This window comes from Zalophus californianus, chromosome 7, assembly GCF_009762305.2.
Source record: "Zalophus californianus isolate mZalCal1 chromosome 7, mZalCal1.pri.v2, whole genome shotgun sequence".
NCBI classification, from domain to species: domain Eukaryota; kingdom Metazoa; phylum Chordata; class Mammalia; order Carnivora; family Otariidae; genus Zalophus; species Zalophus californianus.
This window is the reverse complement of record NC_045601.1, coordinates 108,615,925-108,640,529: the sequence shown is the minus strand read 5'-3', so window position 1 is coordinate 108,640,529 and position 24,605 is coordinate 108,615,925. Positions and strand designations below refer to the sequence as shown.

At 38.8% G+C, this 24,605-nt stretch overlaps 1 protein-coding gene across 5 annotated transcripts in view; it reads right to left on the bottom strand.

Annotated features, from left to right (window-relative positions):
- Positions 1 to 24,605, bottom strand: part of USP49 (ubiquitin specific peptidase 49) — an 82,023-nt gene that overhangs the window by 35,321 nt on the left and 22,097 nt on the right. For 4 of the 5 annotated variants that reach the window (XR_003521456.2, XR_003521457.1, XM_027602405.2 and 1 more), the window contains exon 2: positions 21,216 to 21,289. The exons of the other annotated variant lie outside the window; for it this stretch is intronic. The gene's annotated coding sequence lies outside the window, so the exon portion shown is untranslated. The remainder of the gene's footprint in view (positions 1 to 21,215; positions 21,290 to 24,605) is intronic. 5 annotated transcript variants of the gene reach the window in all.

The following is a 24,605-nucleotide window of genomic DNA, read 5'->3' as shown; positions in this document are numbered from 1 at the left end:
CAGTTGGTTAAGCGACTGCCTTCGGCTCAGGTCATGATCCTGGAGTCCCTGGATCAAGTCCCGCTTCTCCCTCTGACCCTCCCCCCCTCATGTGCTTTCTCTCTCTCTCAAATAAATAAATAAAATCTTTAAAAAAAAATAAAAAGCATTAGAGGGAATGGTATCAGCAAGATAGCAGACTATGAAGTTACAGGCCCTCATTCCTCAACAGAGAAAGTGAGTTCATAACATACAGATTAGCACACCTCTGTGAGAACTCCAGAGACCAACTGAGAAGCTACAGCACCTAAGTCATTGTAAAACCAGGCGATTTCAGCAAAAGGGAAAGGGAAATTTGTTGTATTCATGTGCCCATTGATACCCTCTCCCTACACAGCAGAGCATGGACCAACTAGGAGGAAAACCCCTCAACCAGGACTCCTTTCTCTGGACAGAAACAAGGGTGGACAAAGCACCCAACATTCTGGCTTGTCTGAGGGTTCTCTGAAGGACAGATTTCTGTCTCACCAGACTCAGCACTGACCAGCCTGGAGTCAGGGTTTGAAAGCCACTAAAAAATAGAGGTAAATGGTATGTTTGAGGTTCAGTCCTATAGGCAGACATCAGGGGGAGCAAGAAATCAGAAGAGGTCTGAGGGATCTTAGAACCTCCAGCTGGGCTAATTGGTGAAGGTCTTTCCCTACACAAATCTAGTACACAAAGACTGGCATAGGTGGTTGTTTTATCAAATGCTAAAATCCCAGTGAAAAATTACAAGGCAGACAAAGAAAAAGGAAAACATGGCCCAACAAAAGGCCATTAAACAAAACTGCTGAAACAGACTCTAAAGAGATACATATCTATGAACCACCTGATGAAAAATTTATAACTGTTATAAAGATGTTCAATGAGGGGACGCCTAGGTGGCTCAGTTGGTTAAGCATCCAACTCTTGATTTTGGCTCAGGTCACGATTTCAGGGTTGTGAGACTGAGCCCCATGTCAGGCCTCACGCTGGGTGTGGAGCCTGCTTAAGATTCTCTCTCTCCCCCTCCCTCTGCCCTTCACCTCTACGCTCTCTTTCTCTCTCTCTCTCACCAAAAAAAAAAAAAAATGTTCAATGAGCTAAAAGAGAACACAGACAACTAAATGAACTCAGGAAAATAATACATGAAAAAAATGAGATATCAAAGAGATGGAAACTATAAAAACGAAACAGAAATTCTGGGGTGCCTGGGTGGCTTAGTTGGAAAAGATTCTGCCTTCAGTTTAGGTCAAGATCCCAGGGTCCTGAGATCAAGCTCCACATTGGGTTCCCTGCTCAGAGGGGAGCCTGCTTCTCCCTCTCCCTCTGCCTGCCGCTCACCCTGCTTGTGCTCTCTTTCTCTCTCAAATAAATAAATAAAATCTTAAAAAAAAAAAAAAAAAGAAACAAATTCTGGAGCTGAGGGGTGCCTGGGTGGCCCAGTCAGTTAAGTGACTAACTTCGGCTCAGGTCATGATCTCAGGGTCCTGGGATTGAGCCCCACATTAGTCTGCTCTGTCTCTCTCTCAAATAAATAAATAAAATCTTAAAAAAAAAAAGGTTCTAGAGATGAAAAATAACTGAAGTGAAAAAATCATTAGAGGGGTGTAACAGCAAATATGATAAAGCAGAAGAAAAAAGCAGCAAACTTGCACAGGCCATTTGAAATAAATCAGAAGAACAAAAAAGAAAAAAGAATGAAGAAAAGTGAAGAGAGCCTTAGGGACTTATAGGACACTATTAAGAGGACCAATGTACACATTATGGGAGTCCCAGAAAAAGAAGATAAAGAGAAAGGGGTAGAGAACATATCTGAAGAAATAATGGCTGAAAACATCCCAAATCTGAGGAAAGAAATGGACATACATATTCAAAAAGCTCAAAAGACTCCAACTAAGATAAACCCAAGAAGAACCACAGCAAGACACATCACATTGTTCAAAGCAACAAGAGAAAAGCTATTTGTCACATACAAGTGTGCTTCCATATGATTATCAGTGATTTCTCCGCAGAAACTTTGTAGGCTAGAATGGAGTGAGATGCTATATTCAAAGTGTTGAAAGAAAGAAAACCCGTCAACCAAGAATACTGTATCCAACAAAATTATCCTTCAAAAATGAAGGTGAAATTAAGACTTTCTCAGATAAGAAAAGCTGAGAGAGTTCATTACTACCAGTCCTGCTCTACAAGAAATGCTAAATGGAATCCTTAGAAAGAAAAAGACAATAAACAGCAATACAAAAACATAAAAATATAAGGTTCTCCAGTACAAGCAAATACACAGACAAATATAATAACCTGTATTACAGTAATTTTTGGTATATAAAATTTAAATGATAAAAACATTTAAAAACTCTATAAATCTATGTTAATAGGTATCCAATATATAAAGATGTAATTTCTAACATCAATAACATAAAGCGTGGAGGCGCCTGGGTGGCTAGGTTGTAAGTGTCTGACTCTTGATCTCAGCTCAGGTCTTGATCTTGGGGGTTGTGAGTTCAGGCACCCAGAGGTGCCTGGATGGCTCAGTTGGTTAAGCATCTCCCTTTGACTCCCAGGGTCCTGGGATCGAGTCCCGCTGAGCAGGGTGTCTGCTTCTCTCTCTCCCTCTGCCTGCCACTCTGCCTACTTGTGATCTCTCTCTCCCCCTCAAAAATAAATAAAATCTTTAAAAAAAAAAAATCAAGATCCAACTATATGCTGTCTACAAGAGATTCACTTTAGATCTAAGATTCACTTTAGATCACTTTAGATCTGAAAGTAAAAAGGAAGGAAAAAAAATTCCATGCAAATGATAACCAAAAGAGAGCAGGAGTTGCTATACCACTATCAGATAGAATAAACTTTAAATCAAAAACTGTTACAGGAGAGGTGCCTGGCTGGCTCAGTTGGAAGAGCATGTGACTTTTGATCTCAAGGTTGTGAGTTCAAGACCCATGTGGGGTGCAGAGATTACTTAAATAAATAAAACTTTAAAAAAACTGTTAGAAGAGACAATGAAGGACATTAATGACAAAAAGGTCAATTCACCTAGAAGATATAACAATTATAAACATTTTTGTACCAAACCTAAATACATGAAGCAGATTTTGGCAGATATGAATGTAATATAGACAGCAACAGAGTAAGATGCTTCAACACTCCACTTTCAATAATGCATGGAATAACCAAACAGAAAGTCAGTAGGGAAATAGAGAACCTGAACATTATTAAACCAAATGGACCTAACGGACATATACAGAACGTTCCACCCAACAACAGAATATACATTCTTCTCAAGTGCACCTGGAACATTCTCCAAGGATAAAACATGTCAGGCCACAAAACAAGTCTTTACAAACTCAAGAAGACTGGAATTATGCAAAGTATCCTTTCTAACACAATGAAATAAAACTAGAAATCAATAGCACAAGGGAAACTGGAAAATCTTCAAATATGTGGAGATTAAACAGCACACTCATAAATAACCAAGAGGTCAAAGAAGTCACAAGGGAACTCAGAAAATACCTTGAAAGTGAAAAAACAACATACCACAACTATGGGATCTGGTGAAAACAGTGCTTTTAAGAGGGAAGTTTATAGCTGTAAATGTGTACATTAAAAAAACAACAATACCTCAAATCAATAACCTAACTTTACACCTCAAGAAACTAGAAAAAGAAGAACTAAGCCCAAAGCTAGCAGAAGGAAGGAAATAATGAAGATTAGGTAAAAAAAAACAAAACAGAATAGGGGGGAAAAAAGTCAATGAAACTAAGAGTAGGTTTTTTGAAAAGATCAACAAAACTGACAAAGCCTTACATAAATTAATTAGGACAAAAAGAGAAGACTTGGATAATTAAAATCAGAAATGAAACGGAAAATTACAACCAATTCCACAGAAATAAGAAGGATTGTAACAGGATACTATGAATGACTGCACACCAACAAATTGGATAACTTTGAAGAAATGGATACATTCTTAAGAACACACAATCTACATAAGACTGAATCTACATAAAGACTATGTAGTCTTAAAAACACAAAATCTACATAAGACTGAATCATGAAGAAATAGAAAATCTGAAAAGACCAACAGTCAGTGAGGAAATTGAATCTGAAATCAAAAACCTCCCAATGGAATATAGTCGATGGTATCGTAATAGCATTGTATGGTGACAGGTGGTAGCTACTCTTGTGATGGGATTAGCATAATGTACAGACTTGTTGAATCATTGTGTTGTACAACTGAAACTAATGTAACATTGTGTATGCCAACTACACTTCAATAAAAACAAACAACCTCCCCAAAACGAAAAGCCCAGGACCAAATCACTTCACTGGACTAGACACAAATACATGAAAAGACATCTCATGTTCATTAGAAAATAATATTGTTAAGATGTCCACACTACCCAAAGTGATCTAGAGATTCAATAAAATCCTTATCAATATCCCAATGGTATTTTCAATAGAAATATTATCCCAAAATTCATATGGAATCTCAAGGGACTCCAAAAAGCCAAAACAATTTTCAAAAAGAACAAGGTTGGAGGATATATACTTTCTGATTTCAAACTGTCACAAAGCTGCAGTAATCAAACAGTGTGGTACTGTCATAAAGACAAACAGACCAACAGAATAGGACAGAGAGCCCAGAAATAAACCCTGTTTTTATGGTGAAATGATCTCTGACAAGGGTGCCAAGACTACTCTATAAGGAAAGGACAGTCTCTTCAACAAATGATGTTGGGAAAACGGGATATCCATATGCAAAGGAATGAAATTGGACCCTTATCTTACACCGCAGACAAAAATTAACTCAAAATGGCCTAAAGACCTCAATGTAAGACCTAAAACTATACAACTTCTAGAATACAGGGGAAAAGTTTCATGGCATCGGACTTGGCACGATTTCTCAGATATGATACCCAAAGCACAGGCAACAAAAGCAAAAATTGACGAATAGGACATTACATCAAACTTAAAAACTTTTATGCATCAAAGAACACAATCAACAGAGTGAAAAAGTAACCTATAGAATGAGAAAAAATACTTGCAAATCATATATCCGATAAGGGGTTATATAAGGATATATAAAGAACTCCTACAACTCAACAACAAAAAAAATCAAATAACCCAACTAAAAAATGGGCAAAGTACTTCGATAGACATTTCCCCAAAGATGATATATACAAATAAATGGCCAACAAGTATCTGAAAAGATGCTCGACATCACTAATCAGAGGAAATGTCCACTGACGGATGAATAGGTAAACTATGGTATATACATACAATGGAATATTAGCCTTAAAAAGGAAGGTATCCTAACACATGCTACAATATGGAAGACTAAGGCTAAGTGAGATAAGCCAGTCACAAAAAAGAAAAATACTGTATGATTCCATTTATACGATGTATCTAAAGCAAAGTCATAGAAACAGAAAGCTCCGTGGTGATTACCAGGGGCTGGGGAGGGGGAGGGGAGTTGTTGTTTAATGTGTACAGAGTTTTAGATCTGCAAGATGAAAAATTCTAGAGATCTGTTTCACAACAACGTAAATATACTTCACAATAACGAACTGTACACTTAAAAATGGCTAAGATGGTAAATTTCATATATTTTTAACCTCATCAAAAAAAGAAGAGAAAGCATTAAAACATTTGTTCAACACAAACAAGACTCATGACTTCAGAGTTTACAATCTCATATGGAAGATAAAAAATAAACACATAGAACCCTAGATAGGTAAAGGCCCCTCAGGTTGCCAAGGCAAACACCAAAATCTTTACTAAGAAGCAGGATATACTACAGTTCAACTAATATTTACCTGCTGCCAATTGGTATGACTGATAACGTCATTTGGGACATCACTCTACCCCAAAGTAATTTTTCTTCTAAACCAAGAGGATCTACACCCACCAGTTCAGATGAATGAATTCCCCAACCACTAATCTTCAGACCAATAATCTCACTGGCCAGGGTAAAATTGCTAACTGTTTTGTTCTTGTGAAACTGTTCTTTATTAGATTATATCTCACCAACATTCTTGGTGTTAAATGCCCTTTCTGTAATGGTAATGATAGCAGAAGGTAGTTTGGGTTGGGGTGTGTGTCTGTGTGTGTGTGCACAAGTGTGTTATTTGACAGATCTGTGAAATTTTTAAAATCTGAGAACCACTGTTTTAAAGTCCTCTTAGAATGAAGCCTTGGAGGGCCTTTTTAACCTAACTTAAGATTCTGATTCTAAATGTCACATTTCTATAGAAATGGGCTTCTCATAGTAATTGCCAGCATTGGTGTTGGGTTCTTATACTATAGTTTTCTTTTGGAAAGTATTATTATTTTTTATTAAAAGAACTTTTATTATTTCATTTTCTGCTTCCCACAACTCTGAAAAATAGTTATGGTAGGTATTTTTTTTAAAGATTTTATTTATATATTTGACAGAGAGAGACACACCGAGAGAAGGAACATATAAGCAGGGGGAGTGGAAGAGGGAGAAGTAGGCTTCCCGCTGAGCAGGGAGCCCGATGGAGGGCTCGATCCCAGGAACCCTGTCACCATGACCTGAGCAGAAGGCAGACACCCAATGACCGAGCCACCCAGGCACCCCAGTTATGGTAGGTATTTTTAATGCAACACGTATAAACAAACGGAGAGGCAATATAGCAGAGTGGTTAAAAGGTCAAGCCAAGCTGCCTGGGTTGGAATTCTAGCTCTGAGCTTATTAGTTGTATACGGCCTTGGGCAAATCATCTCTTTGGGCCTCAATTTCCTTATCCATAATATGAGAGCAATAATAGTTTCTACTTCATAGGGTTGTTGTAAGGATTAAATGAGTTAATATGTAAAATGCTTAGAGCAATGCCTGGCACAGAGTTAGAGCTCTAGAAATGAGTGTAAACATTTAGATTAATCCTGTGACTTGCTCCAGATCACAAGCTGACACCGCCAGCAAAGTGGACTAAGACTAGCTTGCTCTCTGCTAAGATCTTTCCACCTGATTCCCACAAAGTCCCCTTTCCCGTCAGTCAAATATTACAAAGGTAATGTAGAGGTACCTTGGGGCAAATTATTACTCCGGGCTCTTAGTCACCTCTTCAACTTAGTCCCTCAAAATCTGATCCTGCCATTTTATGGCTATAACTTTGTTTACAATTTAAAGCTATCTTCATTCTGACCCCTTTTTGTCTGCACAAATTGAAGCTTGACACATTTAAGGCTTTAAGAACTTGTAATATTAATAAGCTCTGCCACCATTTTCGGTAGCCTCTCTCTCAAGCATGCTTTCTAAAATTCTCTGCTTTTCATTCCTAACTTGCTGGTGTGTGATGAGCTGAACAGAGATAATTCAAGCAGAATAGGAAAAAGAAACACTTTGAAGACACACTAAAGCAAAACTTCAAATGATACAGCACCATTGGGAACTCAGAGAAATCACAGTGACAGATAAACCGAGGGAGCATGGATGAGCACCTGGAATATTTCTTTCTGAAGAGAGGAGAGCAGGTGCAAACTGTGCCAAGCCCGGTACATGGAGTCTGCAGCTACAAATCCTGGACCAGTATGGGCAGCTGGTGTGGACCCGCTAGGGAGACAGCAATTACTGGTCAGTGGCTGTCATCTTCAGCTACAAAGGCTAAAGTGTGGCTCCCTACACCTGCATTCTTCAACTAGTTATTTATTTCAGTGCTAAAATAACAGTTGGCCTTGAAGCATATTTACCCATCTGCCTAAAAAATAAAAATAGAATCATACACAAAGGGAAAACACACAAAGGGCTTAATGAAATTTGTATTAAGCCATCTGACAGGTTTTCTTTTCAATCCTCTTTGTACCTTACTATAGAGAAGTCCCTTAAAATCTGAGAACCCAACTTAGTTAAGTTTTTATGAAGTTTGGAAGTGAGAACTTCTGTTTTTTTACTCTGAGTAGCCACTCTTCCTCCATAGGGCCATGTGCTTCCGAAGGAGATGACCTCAGCACTAGCTCCAGAGGTGGGCCCTGAGAAGTGTCAGCCCATTTGTGCGTGATACTCCCTGGCAATGGTCACTAGGCCGGCAGTGGGCATGTGGCCAAAGGCTTGCCAATCAAATTGAATGGAAGGGCATAATCCACATGTAGAGAAGAGGTATTTTCTCAGTGTAGGCATCTACTGGTTGTCTCTTTCACGTTGGTTGAGAGTTTCCCATTTTTCTGTAGGCTAAATAATTTTATATTCTGCCCTGGACATTTTCAATATAATGAGACTCTGCATCTTGCTTAAATCCCATGGGAAATGTTGATAGTTTTACTTTAGTAGGCAATCGACCTGGTTGGATTCCGGTCCCAAGTTCCAATCAACCTTCTGTGGGGTATGATTTAAATGTCATTTCTACATTCAAAGTCTTTGCAAAGTTATTCCGATATGTCTGGCAGGAGCGCAACCCAGTGGCCAGTCTAGGACCTGGACAGTGATTCATCTCATAGCTCAATACTCAAAAGTTTTTGGTATGCTGTTTGGGAACAGATCCATGCATGTGACAATTGGGGGGTGAGCCCAGGAGATCACAACCTTATGGGGTTACTTTCCTAAGCTCCTCCCTCTCCACTGTCTCCTAGGTACTTTTCAGTTCTTTGGAGCTCCCCCTTCCTGTCTTTCAGCCAGAAACCTGGGGCTTTTCTTATCTCATTCTACCACATAATCTGGGAGCTAGACAGCAGGAAGACAGAGAAAGGAAAAAAGTAATGGGAGCTGACTCCCACCTTTTTAGGACGACAGCTTCTCCAACTGAGAGAAAGATTCCCCTCCCTTACAGCTTCAGGCATCTGTAAGCCCCCGCTACTGACACTGCCAGCACCTGAACACAGGATTTCCTGGGCGTTGGGGCACTACAGAATGATGAAAAATGTTTTAAAGGGGGTAGTTTCTACCACTCTCTCTGAGTGCTGGGAGTCTCCTTTTCCACTTGAGTCAGCACTAGAGGGTTTATCCTAGAGCTCTCTCTGTCCTTGCCTGGTGCCCACTTCCAGGTTTGGGCTGCACGAAGTCCCAGCAGGTGACACTAGAAATAAAAAAGGAAACTCCCAGCTGGATGGTGCTACTTCAGATCCTGCTCTTCTCTAATCTACCTGCTACTGCTAACTTCTCAGAGTCCTCAAATTGCTATTCCATGTGTTCTACCCAGGTTTTTAGCTGCATTTGGTGGGAGAGACTAGGTGGCATGTGCTTACCCTGTCTCATCCAGAAATGGAACTCCCCAGGGGCAAATATTTTTTAATATAGCAGTCACATATTCTTATAAAATAACAGAAAATCCATAACTCCACGAATATTTTTTAAGATGAGGTTCAAGTAGGCTTTTAAGTTAGAAAAAAAAAGTAATTTGGCTTACAGAAAAATATTAAGTAACTCTACAAATTCTACCCATGTGTGACAAAAATCATGACAGTGGTATATAAACATCATAAGTTTGAGAAATGCTGTTCTATAGAAACCCTGTATTTTTTTTTAAAGGATTTTATTTATTTGAGAGACAGTGAGCACGAGTGGGGGGGAGGGGCAGAGGGAGAGGGAGAAGCATACTCCCCGCTGAGCGGGGAGCCAGACAAGGGGTCCCGTGCCAGGACCCTGGGATCATGACCCGAGCTGAAGGCAGACACTTCACCAGTTGAGCCACCCAGGCACCCCAGAAGCCACTGTATTTTTAAAGCTACCTCTATATAGTTCTATTTGTATAACAGTATTACTAATTTTAATTATGAATTAATATGAAATAAACTACACATGAATCTGCTTATACTATTTGCTTTCTGTTAACTGACCCTATAGTTGTTTCCTTCCAGCTATTACAGTCTACAGAATATTGGGAAAGAACAAGGAAGGTCATACAGGGACCTATAAACACAGCCTTCCTCAGGAAGACAGGTCTGAAGGACTAGGAAAGAAGGACAGATGTAGATGGGAGTGTTCCACAGATTAGGCAGCACATGAAAATTTCATGGATTCAGAAGTTAGCCTCTTTTAGAAATTTGCTTCACTTAGCCTAAAGCTTAAGGAACCCTTCTCTGGACTCCCCATACCTTCTTCACACTCAATATTATGGCATGCGTAACTGTGATCCCTGATTTCCTTTGCCCACCTTATTAGATTTTCAAGTCCTTGAGACCCGGCACAATGACCATGTCATTGTCCTCTTTGTCATCCAGGCATCGCATGGAGACTTATGCAGGTCATTAGTAAATGAGGATTTAAGGATGGATGCATCTCCTAAAACCATGCTTAGTACAGACACAAAATCATAATGACTTCTGTCTCAGTAGAAGCAGCTGCAATACTACTGAACTGGGTTAATGTCAACTAGGAATTTAGCAGAGATCTTAAAGGCTGCAAAGAAGAACAAAATGCAAATGGGATATGCGTGTGTCTGTGTATATAGGATGTGGTAATGTGTTGGGGGCAGTCTGCAGTATCCTAAGGGCTCCATCCATAGCTGGCCTAGCTAGCCCTGCTGCCCCATTACTCAGGCATTCTCCTGGCTGCTGAGCAGTCAAGTCCTGTCCCTAATTGGAGAACTACCAAAACCAAAGGAAAATCCATTCTATGGTGAGAGACTTTTTCCCTTCATAATGAATGTAATCAAGATTACCTCTTCCCCAATGTTGTAATAAAAAAAAGAGATTTGCATGATAATAGGCATCTAAGCTTATCTGCTCCAGGTGCTTTATTCTCTTAAATGAAGTCAGAATATTCATGTTACGAGATCACTGTGTTCCCTATCTCCTTCCTCCTTTCCACCACCCATATCCAGTTGATCCCCAAATCTTACTGATTCTTCCATTTGAATCTTGACTCTATTTCTGTCCATCACAATTTCACAACGGCCAATAAAGCTATCTTCTCTGGCCCAGCTCCCTTTATTCTCCCACTAACGTATTCCTCTTCAGCCACCGGACTCCTCACTGCTCCTCTGAACAACAGGTAACCTCTGATCCCAAGACCCTTGCAATTCTGTTTCTGCTGCTTCAAATGCTCTTCTCTCAGATATCTGCATGGCTTGCTTCCTCACTTCATTCAGATATGTGCTCACATGTTACCTTCTCGGTGAAGCCATCACTGATCACTCTACACAAAAAATCGTTCCCCACACAACACTCCCTTACCCTCATCCCTCTTCCTGGTTTATCCTTCTCCCAGGCAATTACAACTAGGTAAGCATAGTATATATTTATTTATTGTCTTTCTCCCCACTGGAGTGTAAGCTCCATGAGGGCAGGGAGTTCTGTCTATTTTGGTCACTGCTGACTCCCAACCGCCTGGAAAAGCACCTACCAAGAAAGAGGTGCTCAGTATTTTCTGAAAGAACAAACAAGACTACTTCCATCTCCAGTGCCTCTAACCTAATTCAAACGACTGTCGGTTCTAGTCCACAGTACTGTCACTGCTTTTTTAATAGGGCTTCCTGCCTTCAGCCTGAAACCCACATATGTCATCCTTGCTGCCTTGGGGATAAAGCCCAAACTCACTAAGGCTTATCAAGTCTCTCATGATCTGGTCCTGCACCTCTCTAGCCCATCCCACTTTCCTCACACCACAACTATGCTCCCATTATTCTAAATTATTTTTAGTGCCCCCATGGAACAGCTTACTCTCATTTCTAGGCCTTTCCACAAGCTGCTCCCTCCCATAGAATGTTTTCATCATTCTCCTGGCTACTTACCCCTTCCTTGGTCTGGCTCTTTCTTATCCTTCCCTCCAGGAAACCTTCCACTACTCTTCAAGACTGACATAGGGGGAAACTTCTGCATGCTTCAGAGAACACACACGTGCCTTCCCTTACTCAGCATCTACCATGTTGCACCACAACTGCCTGTTTGATGGACTGTATCACAACTATAATCAACATGAGGTGGACATGGTGCCATGAACATAGCAGGTACTTAATAAACTTTGTTGAATGAAAAACTGAGTAAGTGAACAAACAACTTTCTAATCTAGTGTTCTCTTTGGCAAATTATTAGTAGTCAGGTCTTTGATTCCTTTTACATACACTCAGAAGGGATAAAAATATCCAGAAGAAAACTGAAAAATTAAAAGTAACTTTTTAAAAAAGATTTTTTTATTTATTCATTTGAGAGAGAGAGCAAATGAGAGCATAAGCAGTGGGGAGGGTCAGAGGGAGAGGGTGAAGTAGACTCTGTGCTGAGCAGGGACTCAATCCCAGGACCCTGGATCATGACCTGAGCCGAAGGCAGACACTCAACCAACTGAGCCACCCAGGCACCCCAAAAGTAACTTTCTAATTGGAGTTTGAAAAACATGATGATCCATCTGATCAAATAGAAGACTTTACCATGATCAAAGAGTTCAAAGATAAACTAGCAGATCAATGGAAATAACTGCAGACAATATAAAAAGTTAGAAATATTTAAAATAATCTGTATCCAAATGTTCTATACCCTAGAATACTTAATATATTGGCTAAAGGCACTAGCTAATAGTTCCATTTATGGAAGACTCTTATGAATTAGTGGGCCTAGGCAATGATCATCAGTGGCTACTGACATCACACACACAAAAGATAACCAGACATGGGTGCCTGGGAGGCTCAGTCAGTTGAGCATCCGTCTCTTGGTTTCAGCTCAGGTCATGATCTCAGGGTCATGATATTGAGCCCCTGTACTGAGCTCCACACTCAGTGGAGAGTCTGCTTGAGATTCTCTCCCTCGCCATCTACCCCCTCTCAGCTCGCACTCTCTTTCTCTCTCAAATAAATGAATCTTAAAAAAAAAATAAAAAGATAACCAGACATTTTGTATCTCACAATGGAAATATACACCAACACTCACTAAGAATTTTGTCCTCAGAAAGAGAACCCGAATCTAACTTGTCTCTGGATTTTACTACTAATTTACAGACAATATAGTAATCTAATAATGGGTAACTGACACGGGGATACAGTCACCAATATTCAGGCTGAAGGAAATTCTACAGGACAAATGATTCAAATAGGACAAAGAGGTTTCAAAGAAAAAGAGTGGAGGGAGGCAAAAGAGAGAGATACCATCAGCTAGTTACAATGTTTGAACTTTATTTGGATCCTGATTCAAAAATTCAAATATTTTAAAAAAATGAAATAATTGGGGAGATTTGCACATTGACTAACATATTTGGTGATATTAAGGAATTACTGTCAATATTTACATGAGTGATAATTATTGTAGTTATGTTTATAAAAAATAATTCTTATCTTTTAGAGGCACATAATAAACTATTTATAGATGAGATAATATAATGTCTAGGATTTGTTTCAAAAGAATCCAGGAGTAGGGCAAAGAGGAGGGAAGGGGTATAGATAAGGTTTGAAATTTTCTATAATAATTTTTTTTAAATTATGGAAAGCAAGGTTCATTATGAGTTTTGTTGTTGTTTGTTTGTTTTTAAGTAGGCTCTATGCCCAGCACAGAGCCCAACACACGATCCTAAGATCAAGACCTAAGCTGAGATCAAGAGTCGGACACCCAACCGACTGAGCCACCCAGGCACCCCAGGGTTCATTATAAGTTTAGCAAAGAAGACTGGCTCAGTCAGTAGAGCATGTGACTCTTGATCTTGGGGTGGTGAGTTTGAGCCCCACGTTGGGGGTAGTTTACTTAAAAAAAAAAAGTTTAGCAAAGGACAACCGGAGTCCTGTTTTTTCATATTAATTTTATATGCTTAAAAAATAAAACTAATAGTGTACAATATAAAACTACAAGAGTAAAGCTCTCCCTCTGCTTTCTATCCCTGGTTGCCTCTTGAGAGGTAACTACTGTTAACTGAGCATCCTTCTGGAGCACATTTCCAGAAATATTTTATGCATTTAGAAACATAATTTTTAACATAAATCAAACTTTAACATACACATTATTCTACAACTTTTTTTTAATTTAACATACTTTGGACATTTTCCCATACATCTGGCTTTATCTCACTCTCTTTAAAGAATATACCATATTCTATGATATGGACTACATTATCCATTTAACTCCTCTATGAGTGAAGAATTAATGCTACTTTAAACAATGCACCATGGGTATTCTTTGGCATATATCATGACACACTTATGCAAGTGTGTCTATGAGATAATTCGTAGAAGATGAATTGCCGTGTCAAGGGATATATGCATTTAAATTTTGGATAGGTATCACCAAGCTGCCCTCCAAGAAGGTTGCACTGATTTATACTCTCTCCCTCACCTCCCATCAATAGTATTTGAGAATGGGTGTTTGTACCACGGCTTGACACATTTTTAAATAATTTTTATTTATTTTTTTTAAATTTTTTTTTCTTTAAAGATTTTATTTATTCATCTGAGAGAGAGAGAGAATGAGAGATAGAGAGCACGAGAGGGAAGAGGGTCAGAGGGAGAAGCAGGCTCCTCGCTGAGCAGGGAGCCCGATGCGGGACTCGATCCCGGGACTCCAGGATCATGACCTGAGCTGAAGGCAGTCGCTTAACCAACTGAGCCACCCAGGCGCCCTAAATAATTTTTATTTAAATAAAATATTAAAAAATAATATTTTGTTTGTGTGCCTTTAATTATGGTGACTATTGATCTTTTTTTCTCTTTATTTGATCTATCCATTCATGTCTTTTACATTGGGTTCCTGGTCTTTTAGAATTGACTTGTAAAAACACTTTGTGTGCTAATGAAATCAGAGTATTTGCTTCCAAAAAGGAAAAAAAAATGGCCCTCAAATTAAGATTTAAAAATACTAAAGATTAGCTTAAAAATATGGGTATATACTATTACTGACCAAGAAATCATGTGACTGAATGAAGTCAACTTTCTGTAATAGTGTCTGATATGATTACAGGACATTCAGATAAATGCCAAAAAACAAAGAAAGAAATACAGAAGACATGTCAGATGTTCATATTTCCGAAAAACCATGACATTCACATATGTTGTTCAAATTTACTAATTTCCTCTTGCACTTCTTCCCACCTTACCTCAGTCCTAGATATGGCACTCCTATTCACCTGACTTGAAAACTTGACATTCCCTTTAACTCCTTATTCATGTCACAGTCAAGTTGGTTACCAAAGCCTACTAATTCGTATTCAGAAATGAGAGTACCAGACTCAGGTTCTTTGTTACAGTGGCTCATTTAAGAGAATGGATTCAAATGCACCCCCCAGACACATGCACACATGCTTCTTAAACCTACTTACCTTCCTCATGCTGCTTCCTACTGCTCTCTCCCCCCAAATCTAGGCCCTTAACACTGCAGGCCATTCATTACTGCTTTAAGTGCTAGTTGATGCTTCCTGTCTTTTTAGGTCAACTATGTATCTTAAATATTATCACTATATTAAACAAAAACAGCATTTTCATCCTATACTGTGTTCCCCTGCTTAAAAATCCACAATGGCTGGGGTGCCTGGTTGGCTCAGTCAATAGAGCATGCGACTCTTGATCTTAGGATCATGGGTTCAGGCCCCACATAGGGCGCAGAGCTTACATTAAAAAAACAAACAAACAAAAAACACAAAAAACCCCACAATGGTTATCTATCTAATATCCAAGAGATAGTTGAAATACAGAAAGCATATTTACTTTAAAAGCCTATCTCAAAACCAACATTAATTTTACTGGGCCTGTGACTTTAAATTTGTCTCCATACTCATTAAAATGAGGTATGAGGGGCATCTGGGTGGCTCAGGTCATGATCCCAGGGTCCTGGGATTGAGCCCCACATCGGGCTCCCTGCTCAGTGGGAAGCCTGCTTCTCTCTCTCCCACTTCCTCTGCTGTGTTCCCTCTCTGGCTTTGTCTCTCTCTGTCAAATAAATAAATAAAATCTAAATAAATAAATAAATAAATAAATAAATAAAATCAAATAAAATGAGGTATGATATCTATATGCCTTAGAGTGGATGTGATGATTGAATGAAATGCTTTATGTGATAGTGCCTAGCATATAGAAGGTGCTCAAAAAATAACAGGTGAGAGTAGCACTAATGTGAATGAATATTCTACCCTCAATAGAATGTGAAGGGATTTTTGAATTAGAGAAAAGACAAGTGTCTAACACAATTTCTGGTATGTTGCATGCACTTGATAATACATGTTAAACCCTGGGCTTCCAGTAAAACATGGCAGAATGAATACACATTTATCTCCTTTCCTCTCAAAATCCCAGTAAAATCACAGCAAAGGGTAATAAGAGCATAAATACATAAGGACAGAAAGAGTGGGAGATGAGAGAGTAGTACATGAGAGGTATCAAAATTTTGGACTCTGGTAAGCAAACAGAAGAATGGGAAGTGTAACAGACAAAAGCATGCTAAAATTTAAATGTTACTCACACCAGGGTGAAATAAGCAATCAAGCTGGTTAGAACTTCAGAACTTGGAAAGGCCCTGAAATTAGAGGCTCCATATACCTCTGAAGGTAGAGGTAAGGTGTGGGATTTAAGGGATTAAAAAAAAAAAAGAGGTTGGTTGGACACCTTTGAAAGGATCCCTCAGTTTACCCCATCTCTGCCCTGAGCAGCAGACTATGTCTTACCCACTGGCAGGAGAGGGATTTTATTTGAACCCTAGACGTTCTGGTCTTTGGAACACGAGGCACAGCTGGAAATTGGGCGCCTGGCAGGTAGCAATGCTGAAGAGACAACAGCCATTTGGTGCACTCTGATTAAAAAGCTCCTTTAACACCTTCAATAAAGGGAAGGTCACAATGCCACCCAATTTAAAAAAAAAAAAAAGAGCTTCTATTAAAGTGTATCTTAAAAATTAAAATTATCTTTAGAGACAATTTTTAGCCATTCACATTTTGAATGTCCGTTTCTCTTTACATTAATATTCTAATGATATTCCCACTCGTCTGGCATTTGGAAATGACTGAAGTTAGTGATATGATAGATGTCCAGCCAGTGAGCAGGAGTCTGATGGCCGCATTAGTTAACCTTCAAGTCATTATTAAGTGACTCAATCTAATGAGCCAAGTAATCTCTTTCTGTATAAAAGTCTATTAAACAAATTACAGGGTCTTGGGAGCAACTTACCAGGCAAGGAAAATCTCACGCATGTATGAACATTTTTCTTCAAATAACAAAAAACAATTAGAATAAATTTAACATCAGTTGGTAATTATTTTAAGTTAAATTTCTTGACAAAAGTGACACTAACTTGAAAACAAAACAAGATTAAAATAGCCACAATAAGGGTGACTAGATAGGCTACCTTTATTGTTCTATGTACGATTTGAAAAATCCGAAACCATTTGGTACTTACTTTTTTTTTTAAATAATAATAAAAAAAAAAACAATCACAAACTGTCAAGCAGTTTCCACTCTATCCTCAGCAGCCAGTCACCGGAAATACCAGTCAGTGCTCAAGACACAGAGGTTTGAGCACCACAGAGGCCATCACCAACTCTGAGAGCCCCCTGAGAGGGAGCTGTGACTACAGCAAAGGACTCCAAAGCTGGAATGGAAACTCCATGAGGACAAAGGCATTTTTGTTTTTATTTTGTTCACTGACTTATTTCCAGCTCCTAGAACATGGCTGGAACATAGTAGATGCTCAGTTAATACAGTCAAATAAAAGGCTATCCTGAAAGGTCCCTTTGGTCCTCCCAAAGTTGGGAACAACCAATACAAAGAACACTCCAAATATGGCACATATCAGTGGGGTCATTGGCAAGCTTGGATGGTGTTCCTACTTAAAGTCAAGCTCTCCTTTCTCTAGATTTCCACAGCTCCTTATAATCTGGAATAGACCCTCTAGCACAATTATGAAAAAGGAGCAAAAGTTTCACTTCTCTAGATCAGGAGACATAGCCTCAGTCTCTCAGGATGCCCCTAGAATGTACAGGGAGGTGTTTGTCGTGGGCACTGCCTGCGACCACTCCCAATCCACTCAATCACTAGACAGGAGCATCATAACTTTCTGGCTTAGACTGGGGTCACTGTTACATTTTAACATAGAAACAAACCTTAGTGCTTCTCAGCAAATCTAGAGAAGAGTGGCCTTACATTTCTGCAAATCTTTTCAATGTCTGGATTAAGGAAGACAGCCAGATTCTCCTGTTTCTGTATTCACTTGGTTACACATCATGTAGCTTTTGGAAAACTCCGCTACATACCCATAAGCAAGTAATGTTTTAGCATTGTTATGAACATAGTTGTGACTCCTGAAAGAGTCTCAGGGGTCCCTGAGCCACTCTTTAAGACACTGTTGTAAAAGAGATGCATGCTAAAAGCCATAATTTTGATCAACACTTAGAAGGGATTCTCAAACAGGAAATGCGAGTTTAAAAAGATGGAGAGGAGTGAGGAAAACATCGCTGACCACGTGTGGCCATACTTTAAAGAAAGCCAAAACATTTTATCAGTGTTGTTGTTATTTTAAATGTTGCTTACCCTTTGTACTTTACCATATTTCAATGGGGAATGAATTGCTATGTGAAGGGAAAAAAAGCCAATGCTTCTCTCTGACAAGACAGAGCCCAGAACAAAAACCATGTACTATCACTCCTTCCAGTTCCTAGACAAGTGTCGATTGTTAATGTACATTGACTTTTTAGACCATTACTTCTAAGGGACATTCTAATTATAAGACCCATAAGTCACCTTTCTCCTGCCTTTTCTTGCCTTGCATAACTTTCTGCTGTCATTCAAATATTATTTAAGAGGACAAAATAACAATTTCCAATCACTAATCAGTTCCGAACTGCTGCACAGTTCAATCTTTCTGAGAGCCCGTTTCTACAAATAGCAGCTAAATGGCAATCTACAAATCAACTCATTCTAGTCCCTTTTAAACACATACATATTGGTCCTTAGATAGGTGCAAGTGATTTTCTATCTGCTGCAAATGATTCGTAAAGAAGCAAAACGGATGTATTCACTTATGGATGATCCAAGACAAATAATTATTTATGGAAAATCATCTCACATTATCATTTTTCCCATACTTAAGAAGATACATGATTTCCAATTTTCCTTCCCACAGGCAAGCAAAATCAGATTAGTTATGGTGACTTTTTCAGGAAATATTGGGCTTTATCGTCTTATTTAAATTTACACTCGCCTTAACAAACCTTATATGAGTTTACTAACTAGGCCAGCAGTTACAGGTCTGGAACAGGGGATCTAGGTTGAATCCTAAAGCTGCCACTTGCAATGTGACTTTGGGCAAGTTAATCTGTGCCTCAGCTTCCTCAGCTTTTAAAATGAAGATAACAGTATCTGCCTCACAAGTAGATGATGGGATTAAATGAGATAATGAGTAAGTGGGTAAAGCACTTAAAACAGTGCCTGACACATAAGAAGTATTCAGTAAATGTTAACTTCTGTTTTTACATATTAGTCTTCTAAAATAGTCACAGCAGAGAGAATAGTCCCTAATAATCTAATAAAGCCCCAGGACAATAAGGAGGAAAATATTAAGAAGAGGTGACTGTCTTAGTGGCCTCCCTTCCTAATAGGTAATTGTCCGCACTATGTAAGAAAGTGCTGACAAGCCATGAAAAAGATATCAAAGACATTTTCATAATTATTACAATTCTGTGAAACCAGGAAAAAAACTCAGAGAGACTGGTCTTTCAAAACAGACTGAAGGAATCTTAACAGAAATTTGACATATCTATCTAGAAACAAGAGAATCACGCAACCAGCATTAACACTGTTCTATACTTCTATTGGGCAAGATAAAACTATCACAGCCAGAAGATAGTTTGTATTTTTATTTTTTTTTAAATACTTTATTTATTTATTTGACAGAAAGAGACCCAGCGAGAGAAGGAACACAAATGGGGGGAGGGGGAGAGGGAGAAGCAGGCTCCCCGTGGAGCAGGGAGCCCGATGTGGGGCTCGATCCCAGGACCCTGGGATCATGACCTGAGCCGAAGGCAGATGCTTAACGACTGAGCCACCCAGGCGCCCCCAGAAGATAGTTTTTTTTTTTTTTCAGAAGATAGTTTTTATTCACGCATGTCTGTAAGCATCATATATACACCACTATATATGCAGGAAGAGCTGAAGGTGTGTAACTCTGTTCTCACACATAGCCTAGCAGCATACTCTGAGAGAATCGAAGCTTGAATCCAAAAAGAAAACTTTCATGAAAATTTAAAAAATCCTTGCCACCAGGGTTAACCTTATCCAAGATAGCTTAACTCCTGCAGTATATCAGAAAAAGATTCATCTGTGGAGGGCTGGCACATAAAAGTGCTAACTACAATACATATGAGAATTATAGCTAACATTTATTTAACACTTACTATGTTTCAGGCATTATTCCAAGTTTTTTAGATGTATTATCCAATTAATCCTCAACATCATAATGAGACAGGAATTTTACCATCCCCACTTATACCCAAGGAATTAAGTTCATTAAGAAATTAAGCTGCCCAAATGTCAAGTTAATGATGCCTAGTCAAAAACAGTCTGGCTTCTAAACCCAAGTTTTTAATCATTAGGCAAAGAAGAAGGTTGCACAAATACATATCATACACTTATATACCCTGGGAGGGGGCTAAATTTTAGGGAGAGGGTTTTGGTTATCCATTGACAATAAGAATGTATGGACTTGCGGAGCCTGGGTGGCTCAGTCGGTTAAGCGTCTGCCTTCGGCTCAGGTCATGATCCCAGGGTCCTGGGATCAAGCCCCGCATCTGGCTCCCTGCTCCTCGGGGAGCCTGCTTCTCCCTCTCCCTCTGCTGCTCCCCCTGCTTGTGCTCGCTCTCTGTCAAATAAATAAATAAAATCTTAAAAAAAAAATCTATGGACTGGTAGTATTAAAAGATTTCCTATCTCATTACTTTAGGCACAGTTTTATCGGCTTTCTGTGGCATTCCATTGACACGATCTGCACTTGCTTAAATGAACAGGACTGCCACAGTAAGCCTAACATCACAGCAACTGGCAGGATTTCGAAAATGACAATCCAACCACCAATAAACTTCAAGCCCTACCCTAAACTTGTTTTTTAGAATGGTTGCTGACCTCCAGATCCTACTTTTATCTTCAAATAGAGCTGTGTCCCCTCTTAGCTTAAGTTAACTCATACTACTGAGAAATTCACAACGGTAAGGAAGCAGGTGGAGAAAGTTCAGAATGCGGATAAGACAAATATGGTGACTGATCACTCAGCCTAATGGTATATCAGTCTTGGCCATGGATTACAGATTGGCCATACATAACACTATTATGAATAATTTTCATTAATCTTTTTATTATAGTTTTATTTCTTACCCATTAAACAAGTTTTTTCCATCTTCTTCCATATCATTCCATAGCCATTGATTAGGTTTCCTCTTCTCTATTACCTATGAGGGAAACAATTCATAAGGTTGGGCAAAAGAAAAGCAATTTCATGAATTTTATTTATAAATTCAAAAAAAGGATCAGTACCTAGGATATGTAGCTACATGGAGTTTAGGCTTAAAAGCTCTATGAAATAGCTATAAACTTCAGGAGTAATGACTTAAATAATTACAATAGTGATCTTGAAAATTGGGAAATTATAATTCAGCTTAATTCTGAAAACTTATTACTAAGACTCCGTGTGTCCAAATATTTGCCATCTAGGTTCCACTTACATCATTTGAACTACTGCAATATACTTTTGAATGGGGAGGGGTGGAATTACAGATATATAAAACAAATCGCTACAGTAGGAACCAACTCAAAATGTTGATGACATCCTTTAAACTGTCATTAAAAATAAAGTCCCTAACAAGCAAATTTCAAGCTTACCTCCTAGGGAAACTTCTTGAATTCTCACGTTTTCTGGTGTCATGCAAGGTAAGAGTACAGGATGCAGAATAGCAAAGACCAGTTATCATCATGGTGTCCACTACAAGACCTTATGCAAGTTTCTTAATTTGTCTGAGCCTGTTTTCAAATATACTTCAGGGCACTGGTATAAAGACTAAATGAGAATGTAGGTAAATGCTAGGTCACTGCCTGGCACATAGCTGATGGTCAACAAAGGTTTAGCTCCCTTCTTTCCCTTCTTCTTATCTTTCTACCTTTAGTTTTGAGGAATTTTCACGGCTTGAGAGGACAAAGTCCATTCTTAACCTTACCTCACCTCATTCTGTCAAATAACAACAATAACAATGATGAAGATAGCTGCTGATGGCATTGATATGGTTTTAAATGTGTGCCAGACAATCATCTAAGCACTCTTGCACATATTAACTCATTCACTTCTCACAATGATGAGTCAGGCATTATCTTTATTCCCATTTCACAGACATTGAAACTGAGGCACAAATAAGTTCCACAGTTACTAAATGGCACAGCTAGGATTCAAAATCAGGTTTCTGCTCTGAAGAAATACTAGCACCAAGGACTAACATCAAAGTGACAGCAGTGATGCCCTTCCTTGAAGAGCTCTCTAATATTAATGTAGTCAGATACGGAATGTTCAGATGGCTCACCAAGTAAAAGAGACTCATATTTTAGATAATTAAGGTTATCTAAACATACATATATAAATAAATGTAACTGAATATTAAATATAACTGAGATTCAATATATAAACTATAAATTATGCATTTAAAATATAGTATATGTGTTATATATCTCAAAATATTTTAAGTATTTTATAATATTTTTTAAAGTTTAAAAAGTTGATCATGAGAACATTAATATATTTAAATTAGAAAAAAATCTAACCAAGATCATACCTTTTTTGGCAAGGTCAGTTATGTGGTACATTGTGAAATACAAACATTTATTATCCTATGTTATACCTTGTCTATAACTGTCTTCCCCAGTAAACTCCTGGAGGACAACAGGACCTTGTCTTACTTATTGTGAACAACAGTGATTTCTAAAACTATGCCTAGTCTTTACTAGGTGCTCAATAAATATTGATGAAAGAACAAATAGGCTGAATACGAAACAAAGAAAATGTTCAAATCTGTCATTTCTATTCATATTCTAAGGCACCAACACTCTAGCCTTACTTCCTACCACCCATTCACTCTATAATTTTCCTACCAGCAAGGCCTTGCTGGATTTAAATGTTTTCCTTGACCCAGTCACATATTTGGCCTATTCCAATCTATAAACTCACGTAGCAAAATGTCTTATGACAAAACATCTCAAGTATACAATTAATCAGAAGATTCGCACATGAATGCACGCACGTAACATATTGTTATGGCACTCTGTGGTTTTTGAAGTGCTTCTACACCTACCTCTCAGATGCCTCAAGACAGCCCTGAGAGCAGACAAGGCAGGTGTGATAAGCCAGGAAGCTACATTTAATGTTGTTTGTTTTTTGAAGTAGAAACATATTTTCATTGTCACTGCTGAAGAACCAATGGCTCAGAAACCAATGCTTTTTCTGCAGTTTGGGTAGAAAGTCTAAAAAATGACATTTTAAAGTCAATGTCATAGTAATTTTTTAATTTATTTTTTAAATTATGAGTGATCATGATCAGTCTTATTTTTTTTTAATATTTTATTTATTTGAGAGAGTGAGAGAGAGAGCACAAGCAGAGGGAGGGTAGAGGGAGAAGGAGAAGCAGACTCTCTGAGCAGGGAGCCCCAACACAGGGCTCGATCCCAGGACCCTGGGATCATGACCTGAGCTGAGGGCAGATGCTTAACCGAGTGAGTCACCCAAGCACCCCACCTATTGACTTAATATATATTGTTGGTTGAATGAATTATTTTTTTAAATTTATTTGTCAGAGAGAGAGAGCACAAGCAGAGGGAGGAGCAGGCAGGGAGCCCAATGCGGAACTTGATCCCAGGACCCTGAGATCATGACCTGAGCTGAAGGCAGTCGCTTAACCAACTGAGCCACCCAAGGCATCCCAGTTGAATGAATTATTGATAGAGGACCTCTTCTTTTAAATTGACCTTTATCTCAAATTTTACTTCTTGGGCAATATGCTTTCTAATATTTACAAAGTATTTTCAATTAAAAACCTCACATGGCAGGGGCCCCTGAGTGGCTCAGTCTTTGGTTAAGCATCGGAGTCTCGATTTTGGCTCAGGTTATGATCCCAAGGTTGTGAGATCAAGCCCTGCACTGGGCTCCAAGCTCAGTGCAGAGTCTGCTTAAGATTTTCTCCCTTTCCTTCTGCCTCCAGCCACCCTCCCCTGCTCATATACTCTATCTCAAATAAATAATTTTTTTTTTTTTTTTTTTTTAAAGCAAGGGCGCTTGGGTGGCTCAGTTAAGTATCTGTCTTCAGCTCAGGTCGTGACTGCAGTGTTCTGGGATCAAGCCTCACATCGGGCTCCCTGTTCAGTGGACAGCCTGCTTCTCCCTCTGCCTCTGCTGCTCCCCCTGTTTGTGCTCGCTCTCTCTCTCTCAAATAAATAAAATCTTTTAAAAAATAAAAAATAAAAATAAATTTTAAAATTTAAAAAAAAGCAAACCCCCAAAGCCCAAAAACTTCACATGGCATTTATCACTGTAAACTATAATTTTTTTCAACTCTCTACATGTACCTGTTTGTTTTAGAACAAAACACTTCACCTTGTTTTAGCCTTCCCAAATAAAAACCAATTGGGACCAATACAATGATGTATAAGAGATCAGAGTCTCAGACTAAAAGATGGTCAAGCCCCACATTAGAAATTTTCTTCCCTAAATGCCTGTGCGGCGCAGTCAGT